The sequence below is a fragment of the Bison bison genome, unplaced genomic scaffold (assembly GCF_000754665.1).
Source record: "Bison bison bison isolate TAMUID 2011002044 unplaced genomic scaffold, Bison_UMD1.0 scf7180017864348, whole genome shotgun sequence".
In the NCBI taxonomy this organism is placed as follows: Eukaryota; Metazoa; Chordata; class Mammalia; order Artiodactyla; family Bovidae; genus Bison; species Bison bison.
Genome location: NW_011494920.1, coordinates 2,092,045 through 2,101,826, shown reverse-complemented (window position 1 = coordinate 2,101,826; position 9,782 = coordinate 2,092,045). Strand labels below are relative to the sequence as shown.

At 36.0% G+C, this 9,782-nt stretch overlaps 1 long non-coding RNA gene across 1 annotated transcript; it reads left to right on the top strand.

The window, feature by feature from the left end:
* The first annotated feature begins 544 nt into the window (after positions 1 to 544).
* On the top strand, positions 545 to 7,373 carry LOC104999216. The gene is made up of 4 exons (XR_826565.1): positions 545 to 585; positions 1,585 to 1,670; positions 3,097 to 3,151; positions 6,922 to 7,373. It is a non-coding gene; the product is annotated as an uncharacterized LOC104999216 (long non-coding RNA).
* The last annotated feature ends 2,409 nt before the right edge of the window (positions 7,374 to 9,782 follow it).

The following is a 9,782-nucleotide window of genomic DNA, read 5'->3' as shown; positions in this document are numbered from 1 at the left end:
AAGGCAACTGTATTAGGAACGTTTGCAGAAAGGAATCCAGTGAGACTGCTGGCAAAAACTCAGCTAAGGCAAAGTAAGGGTTTGGGTTCTGATGGTGGAAAACAGATAGCAACATGACTGAGCTTACATTCAGTCATGTCCAGCTCTTTTTGAGGATTGGACTGATGTTCATGTGGGATAACAGCTCAATATCTCTTTCTGATCACCATTTTTACACTTTTTAAAAATGCACTGCTTGTTGTGGAAGTCCATAGATGGTTCTTCCAATAGTTTCTCATATCCTTCCCTTTAGTGCATGAGGGAGTCTACTAATTCCTGATGAATGGAAACTTGTTGGGTAGCTGAAAGTAGATATTGGATTGTTAATGTTGAGGCTGACACATTACCTCATATATTTTACTTACTCACTGTTGAAAGTTGAACCGTGTAGTTCTTTAAACACATTTAAGGAATAACAAAAATCCACTAGACAGTCTAATTCCAAAAGAGTATTTTTTAAATATGCCGTATGTTTTCTGACCTTATTTTCAAATATTTTCTTTTTAGGACCAAGGATAGTACTTCAACATGACTTCTCACAGCCAGGTATGTTAATATTTGACAAAGAATGATGATCATTCCATTTAACATTATGTAGTGCGAGTTTTAACTGCCTTGGAACTAGAAGCATCAATTTTATTTTTTAAGTTTATTTTCTTTCTGATTTTGCTTTAAAAAAATTTAATCGAAGTATAGTTACTGTACATTATTATTTGTTCTAGGTGTAGAATATAATGATTCACACTTTTAGAAGTGACACTCCATGTATAGTTGTTACAAAATACGGCTGCATTCCCTGTGTGCTCTACAATATATGTGCTGTGCTTAGCTGTACAGTCGTGTCCGACTCTCTATGACACCATGGACTGTAGCCCGCCAGGGTCCTCTGTCCGTGGGATTCTCCAGGCCAGAATACTGCAGTGGGTTGCCATTCCCTTCTACAGAGGGTCTTCCCAACTCAGAGATCAAACCCAGGTCTCCTGCACTATAGGCAGATTCTTTACTGTCTGAGGCAGCAGGGAAGCCCTGTACAATAATATATCCTTGCAGCTCATTTTACACATGACAGCTTGTACCTCTTACTCTCTTATCCCCACATTGCCTTTCCCTCTTCCCTCTCCCCACTGGTAACCACTAGCTAATTTTAAAAACAAGAGTGTTACTTATTTCAGTCACACAAATTGTAAAAACAAATTATGTTCTTTTCAGAATCAAAATAGGCATTTCCAATTTCCTTAAACATTTTAGAAACAGCAGTATATAATCTGATCATCATTTTTATTTTAAGTTCTATATCTTCAGCTTTCTAGCCAACCGTGGGTACATCCAGAATAAATACAGATCCTTCCTGTCTTAGTCCAGATTTGTTTTAGACTCTGTGCTACCACTTTGGAGCTACCTTCCCAACACTGTGTGTGGACTATCACTTTCCCCTATAAAAAGACAAAGCGATATTACCCTGATTTTACCTGCTTTATTTTACAAATGCTGTGTGGTCATTTACTTCACACTTTTATAATTTGCTCCTCTGTTTTTCTCCTATAGTAATGGTAGGCATTATTTTTGCGGTGATTGCTGGTATCGTTGGAATTATCGTCGGAAGTGCCGGCCTTATTTTGCTACTGCGAAGGGTGAGGACTCAGTTTTAATTTTTAAGTGCTGGTGTAAATAACTCCAGGAGGGTTTAACTCTGTGGCTTCAACTAAATTCAAAAGGAAAACAAAACTGCATGAAACTCCATCTTTTTCAACTGGACACAGAGAAGTCACTGAGTTACTCTAGTAGAATTTTTTATTTGCATTTGCCTATAAAGAATCCGCAAATACCAATCTACCTGTTTTCCAATGAAACATCCTCCAAGGCTTCTAACTTGGTTTTGTATATTTTGATGGATGTGGATGAAAGTCAAATGTCTAATTATAGTATCTAGTTTAATTTGCATATGAAAAATCTTTAAAATAACATGATATATTTATTAATGCTGAAAATATTTGCTTTTCTATTCTATTTCTTGGGACAGATTTGTCAAATTCCACCTATGACTTTTCAGCCATGAATGATGTTTTTCATCACTAAAGATACTTTTGAGTCTGTATGACAGCATTCCAAAGAACATCACCTTTGCTATATAACCTCTTGTTTAAGGTAGTTCAGACACAACATTTGTGTGTGTGATTATAATGCTAGTAATTTGGAATTATAATCCTAGGTCATTAAATGCCTAGTCACAAAAGAGTGGTGCAATTGAGTTCGCATTCACCCTCTATTTTTATCTTTGTAATCTCCATACCACAGCCATTCTATATATGTATATATTCTTTATAAAATGCTTGTTTTCGAGAGCTCACAAAACTGCAATGTTAGGGCTATAACAACAAGATTGATAGTAAATCTACATAGAGTTCCCTTGCCCTTTTCTATTTTAACTATTTTTGTTTGGTGACTTTGATAATCATTCAAATCTATGATTGTTTAGCATTACTCCATGACAATTTATCTTCTCTAAATAATATTTTCTTAATAAAAGTAAAGTAATGAGAGAATCTGCTCTAATACGAGAGATTTTGTAAAGACTTGAATGGGAGATAACTCCTCTTGTTTGCAGTTTAAATGTTGGGGACAAAGTCATGCCCTGGTCTTTGGGCACAGATGACAAATTTAGTTGTCTTCTCTCTTGGCTGATGATCTAAATCTGAAAAAGACAATGACATACTTGGTTGGCAAAATTCAGAGAACATCTTGCATACGAATATAGTAGAATTGGGTCATGGTTATCAATTCAGCTTTTCATTACAGCAGGGAACTATGACACAGTCAATGTTTGGGGTAATAGTTCACCTATGGAAATAACAAATATTATTTTGAAATAAAACTTTAAAGCAAAGTTTGTAGGTTATCTATGAAATAATAGCTTTTTCCACAAAAGAACTCTACAACGTGAATTTTAATTGAAAGAAAACAAACTTTAACCAAAAAACGTGCTTTTAATCTATTTTTCTTACTGTGTCTAAGTTTATAAAATTGTGGCATTAACGTTCTTCTGCCTTTTATTCATAGAGAAATCGAGAACGAACAAGTACTCCTAAAACTTCTGAACAACCAGAAGAAATAGGTTGGTGCTATTTTTATTGCCTTTTGCCTTTTTGGAAGGAACATAAATTAATGACTTACTTTTATACTCTTCAATATAATGAAATTTTCCCTTAGGTATAAATTATCTTTTTAAAAAAAGTAAAACAAATACTGCACATAAAGCAAAAACCAAGTTCTTTTGTGTACTTTTTATTTTCCAAACTGCAAAGTTGAGAATAGGAGAACCTGTAGGGGGCTAGTTCAATAGCCCCAAATCTGGAGCCAGACCTTGGTTTGAATCTGTATTCCACCACTTAGCAGCTGTGTAACCCTAAGCCAGCTATTCTTATGGAGATAATAATAGTGAGTGGGCTGATAATTCAACATGGGGATAATGATGGTGTTCATCTCACAGAGTTTCATGAGGATCGAATGAACTACCATAAGTAGTAGAGTGCCTAGAGCAGTTCTTGGCCAGAGTAAGCACCCAATGCCTAGTAGCTGTTATAAATATTGCAGCTTCCACACTCAATGACCTCTGCACAAGTGGCCAGTCACTAGGCTCCCTTATCATTTCCACTCTCAGGTGGAAAGGGGATACATAAACATGGCAAAAATAGCAGGAGTATCTTGTTCACCCAGAATAGTATTGACTTAAATAGTGTTTTCCAAAAACAGACAACCTTAAAAAAGTGTGAGATTTTTATATTTAAAAGTATCCAGATATTAGTACTTTCTTGCAGGAAAAAAAAAAATGTAAACTCTAACAAGCCTGGAGCATCCATTACCAGCATGAGAGTAATTCCTAAAGGCTGAGTAGTAGTTGCTGCTTCTACTATGTGTTTTAATACCTAACCAATTTTATTAATTACGGCCTGTTACATAATTTCACTAATTGAGTATATGGTTCTATTAACATTAAACTTTGACATCTGTTTGGGGAGATAATCACCAAACACAAGTCGCTGTAGAATGGGCTTTAAATGCTCAAGCAAAAGGGAACTGATTCTGCTTTCTACAAAATTGAAGTTTTTCTCAAAATTATCAAAAATCATGACAGATTTTAGGGGCTGTAAATTTCCAGATTCCAATATTTAACCCTAGACCTAGCACCTATCTTCAAAGGACTTGCTAGGTTTTTTAGATTTTGGGGTCATAAAAAACAGAGAGTTTTCAACTCTCTACTGCAGCCATATAACCTATATGCAGAACTAGCTTCATTACATTATCTTGTAGGTTCTTAAAGATTAAAGATGATCAGTATATAATTATTTAGTCCTGGGAGTTTCATGCTTAGTAGGGTGAATAGTGTACATGTCATTCTCAGCTACCAGGATTAATAAGACTCAATGTACAGATACCTAAAACAGCAAATGTTTTGAGTCCTGTAGCAGATTCACTTTTTTAAACTAAGGTTACTTCATTATAGGATTTGCAGTTCGGACAAATATGTGTTATTTCTTTTACCTATATTCTGCATTGTTTCAAAAAAAATGTTTGAAGATGTTTTTAAAATGGAGCAATTACTAGTCAAGACTTAATGTTTAGTTACCTAAATTTCCATATGCTTTTAACTATTGATTTATTTTGGTGACAATTTTAGTGTTTAATGTTTTGTCTGCTTTTTTTTTCATATAAACTTGAGCCTTTCCGTGCAATAGCTCACAAAAATTTGGGACAATTTAATTCATCAAAGTTCATTAAAATATCCTTGTTAGTTTAAGTGCAACAGACAATTTCCAAATGCTCACTGTGGTTTGGGCACCTACACACTTATTAGATATACCAATAGGAGTCTCTGTCCTCTAGAAGCTGAGCATCTATTGGAAACTGACTGTGGTCATTGTAGGGAACAGGTTTAAGGTAGCAGAGGCATTAGCATCTAAAAAGTCTGGGGCAGGTATTAATAGTAAAGGCTTCTGCAGATGAAATCACCAGAGGTCAGCCTTAAAGGCTGGATAGACATTTCTAGGGGAAAGTCAGTTCTAGACAACAGTCCAGCTTGAGCAAAAGCATAAAAGAAGACAGAATATGGTGTAGTCAAGGAACTGTGTGCATTTCCACATTAGCAAGATTAATGCCTCAGTTCTTCATTTATGTCTCAAATACACATAAATGCAGTGGAAAGTGAGATGAATCATATTTTAGGTTCAATTCACCTTTCCTTATTTGTGCAAATGAAGTTATTAAATATGTCATAGTAAGTTAGTGAAATCGTTACCAGAGAGTAGATTCTTGGCAGAAAGCATTAATAGACGAGGCACATAAGTCAAGAAAATAAAGGGTTTATTAATAAGTAATAGGATGTTCTCGGGGGAGTGTGAGTATATTCAGGGGGGTAGCTTCTCTGAATTCCTTTAGCAAGCTGGTTATATGGAGTGTAAAAATGAGTGGGCAGAATGTTCATTGGGAGGGGAGAGGTTTAGAGTGATACTTCCTGATTTTTACCCCAGCTCCACCTTTCTAAGAAAAGGAGGGATCTTTGTCCTTATTCAGTCTTGATCAGAAGTGTCACAGCATCAGTACATGATGGAAACTTCTTATCTGCACAGCTGATTTTATTGCAACAAGAACATAATGAACAAAAGGTTACATTTGGACACTGGAGATTCCGCTTTTCCCTACTTTTCTTTGTCTGGCTCCAGGACACTTGTTACCCCCAAATGTCTGGGTTCTTGTCAGTCCAGAGGTTTCCTGTTTTCTGTCTGCCCAAGGACCTGCTTTGTTTACAAGATGTGGGGTTTCCTGCCATTTGGCCTGTGCCACCCTTTGTCTGCTCATTTCTAGCTATCTGCCTGCTCTAACAAAATGGGTTATCAAATCAGACCCCACTTCATAGGAAATTTAGGAAAACACACAAGATTCCAAGAAGTGGGTTAGCCCTATTTTTGTAGAATACTGCTCTAAAGTAACTCACAAGTCAAAGGCAATAAGAGATGGGAGTGATCATGCCATCTCAACAAGAACAAGAGACGTTGGGGTATAAAGAACGAATTGCTTTTACCTCCTTGAACTTGCACAGGATTAATGGTTGGTGGGAAATGAGAATAAGTGAATCTGAGTTAGCTGCCCACAGTGATGGCCACATGTGACTTCTACCAGTCCATTTGCTATGGCAGAATTTGGGGGTGCACCATTCCTGTAATTCCCTAATCAAAGGAGACTGTGGGAAATGCTCTGCTTCCATAACAGCAAAGGTTCAGCCCATCTGTTTCACACAGTTTCTGGAAGTAACATAAATCCAACCTACTAGCTAAGGAAAGGGGGACATCACACTTGGTGTGGGAGGCCGGCCCTTCTTTCACATGGTAGAATCAGAGAGGAATTTAGCAGTGAGTTTCTGTACAGCCTTGCCCGTGCTTATGTCTAAGAAAAAACAGTTACTTCTGAAAGAGATTACAAACTAGGAACCTTGTCTTAAATTCAAACACATATGTGTAATTCCACCCACTTATCATTTACTGCTTTCATGATACATACATGATACTGTATGTATCATTTACATACACTCTATTCCACCCCTTCACAAGTTCTCTATTAGTTTCTCGTCTCTGCAGAAGTTAGGACAAGAGCAGTTATGTTTGTTCCTTAAGTTCTAAGGCTTTTAGAATAGATTTTCTAAGAAATTCTGTTTCACTACACAGAACTCTAATAGAGCTAATCTGAAAAGAAATTCCTTTCATTTCCTAACAGTTGTATTCAAGGACAACTCTGTAAGAATATAGAATCCTGAAATTTATTTTATGAATTGATTTCCCACTGTATTTAAATATAATTGTGTTTAATACCACCGTTTTGTTTTTTCTCTAGAAGATCTGCCACAGTAATCGATGAGAGTCGGTTCACCAAATCAAGTTTTGGAAGAACTCAAAGACAAGACTTCAATCATGTAAAAAATAAACATGTACATTTTGGTCAAGTGAAAAATGAACATGTCAAAAAAACCAATATGTTGTATACCTTCCCAAGTTGTACAATTTCAGGATAAAAATTTCATCATAATGAGTCCAGTGACAAATGTTTTCTTTCATGCTTGCTTTTGTATGTTAACATAATTTTTATAATTAAATGACTTAGAATTCTTATTCAAAACTTTAGTTGGCTTCATGCACAGTTCTTGAAGACTGACATTCTATTCTTTGGCATTTTAATGATTATGCTTTCAAATGAACAGATTTGTAATATCTAGATAAAATCTAAGCTTTCTTCTCATTCTAAACTTCTGAGTCTATTTTCATTATTTTGAATAAATTAAAAGGAGAGCAAAATACTATTATTTCCTTCATTGCTGAACAGGCAAGGTATGTGTTACATTAAAGATGATGTTTTAATCACACTAATAAATCTTGTGCTTGGAAATGCCTTTCATACATACCTATATACATACATACACATATGTACATATACATAGATAAAGAAGTGGAATAGATATAAATATATAAAATGGCATACACATTCATCCTTTGATGCATAAATCAACACAAAAGTTTTTTCCTATTAAAGAAGTGGGATAGTACACATGTATAAATGACTCCTTTATGATAACTTGTCTGAAAGTCTTAAGTGTTAACTCATTCAGGGCACGGACATGAAATGTGTTCCACTGGAATATTTAATTATGTCAGTGGGCAGAGTATCCTGAGAAAAAGACTTAATGACTTTGCTTACAAAAAGAAACTTCTGAATAACTCTATAAATGCAATGCTGCTAAGTCGCTTCAGTCGTGTCCGACTCTGTGCGACCCCATAGAGGGCAGCCCACCAGGTTCCCCTGTCCCTGGGATTCTCCAGGCAATAACACTGGAGTGGGTTGCCATTTCCTTCTCCAATGCAGGAAAGCAAAAAGTGAAAGTGAAGTCGTTCAGTGGTGTCTGACTCCTAGCGGCCCCATAGACTGTAGCCCACCAGGCTCCTCCATCCATGGGATTTTCCAGGCAAGAGTACTGGAGTGGGGTGCCATTGCCTTCTCTGATAGATGCAATAAGATATGCAAATTTGACATGTAGTTGAATATATAAAAAGGTTACCCTGTATTCTCAATTAAATGCTTTAGTCTGTCCAGTCCTAGTTTCTATTTTTAATAAAGTTTTGGAAATTGGTTTAAATAACTTAAAAGGAATTTCTGAATCCTGGAGACTAAGGTTTTGTGACTGTACACTTATCACTCATTTGTAGTAAAACTTGAAAAGCAATGTAAAAACATTGTGTATTCTTGTGATATTCCATTTAAACATCCATATGGCTTTTCATTATTGCATGATAATTAAGGAAATAGTATTATGTACATATTTGAGCTTGGCAACTTAGACTTACTTTTTTATATGTTAAAAAATCTAATTTTTAACCTACTTGCATGTTCAGAGAGTGTTGGTTGGACTAAATCAATTATAGAAAAATAAAGAATAAGAACAATGTATTTCTGTTGGTATATATATTGTGAAAGTAGTTACAACAATATTATTGTGTTAAATTAATCAAGTGAATGGCCCAAGCATCAGTACAACTTTCAGTTCAGTTCAGTTTAGTCACGCAGTCATGTCCAACTCTTTGCGACTTCATGAATCCCAGCACGCCAAGCCTCCCTGTCCATCACCAACTCCCGGAGTTCTATTCTTTTCAATAAAAACAAAATGTTTAACCAAGAGAGAACACGCAACTAAACTTGTCTCTAAAGCAATTTACAAGTCAGAGACAATAAGACATTAGATGGCCCTGCCATCTATACCAGATCAAGAGTCCAGAGAAAAATTAAAATAGGAATTACTTTAACATTGAACTTTTCCTCAATTTCTCTGTACTTCTATTGATGAATTTTTCATATTTAAATTTAATGTTTGTGGGAAGAAACTTCCCACAAACTTGACTCTTCATATTTTTATAATCAAGTCATCATAAGATTATAGTAAAGAAATCTTACCTACAAAGCTAATATGACCCTATAAATGGCGAACATGGAATTTCTTAAACTTTGGGACTACAGCCATGGGGTGTGAGTGAAGCTGATTAGAAAATGTTATCCTTCAGGCCTGGGTGTTTGCTTGTATAGGTGTGAGCAAAGGCTCTACAGTGGACAGAAAATGAGTGGAGAACGGGTGAGATGCTGGAAGGCAGAACATGGAGAGGCAAGGAATGATGTGGTGAAAGGGGTATTGTAGTGTTCCGATAATAGTAACTGAGGAAGAGTCTTCTGATTTATTCTAAGCATTTGTCTTATCAAATGCTGCAAATTTCACACAAGCAAATCCTAAGAGCACTTAGGCAAAAATTAGTACAAAATTCTACCCAGTATTATGTATAGACTTCTTACTATGTTAACCCAGTGGTCACCTGACCTGCCTCTTGAGAAAATTGTATGCAGGTCAGGAAGCAACAGTTAAAACTGGACATGGAACAACAGACTGGTTCCAAATAGGAAAAGGAGTAGGTCAAGGCTGTATATTGTCACCCTGCTTATTTAACTTCTATGCAGAGTACATCATGAGAAATGCTGGGCTGGAAGAAGCACAAGCTGGAATCAAGATTGCCGGGAGAAATATCAATAACCTCAGATATGCAGATGACACCACCCTTATGGCAGAAAGTGAAGAGGAACTAAAAAGCCTCTTGAGGAAAGTGAAAGTGGAGAGTGAAAAAGTTGGCTTAAAGCTCAACATTCAGAAAACAAAGATCATG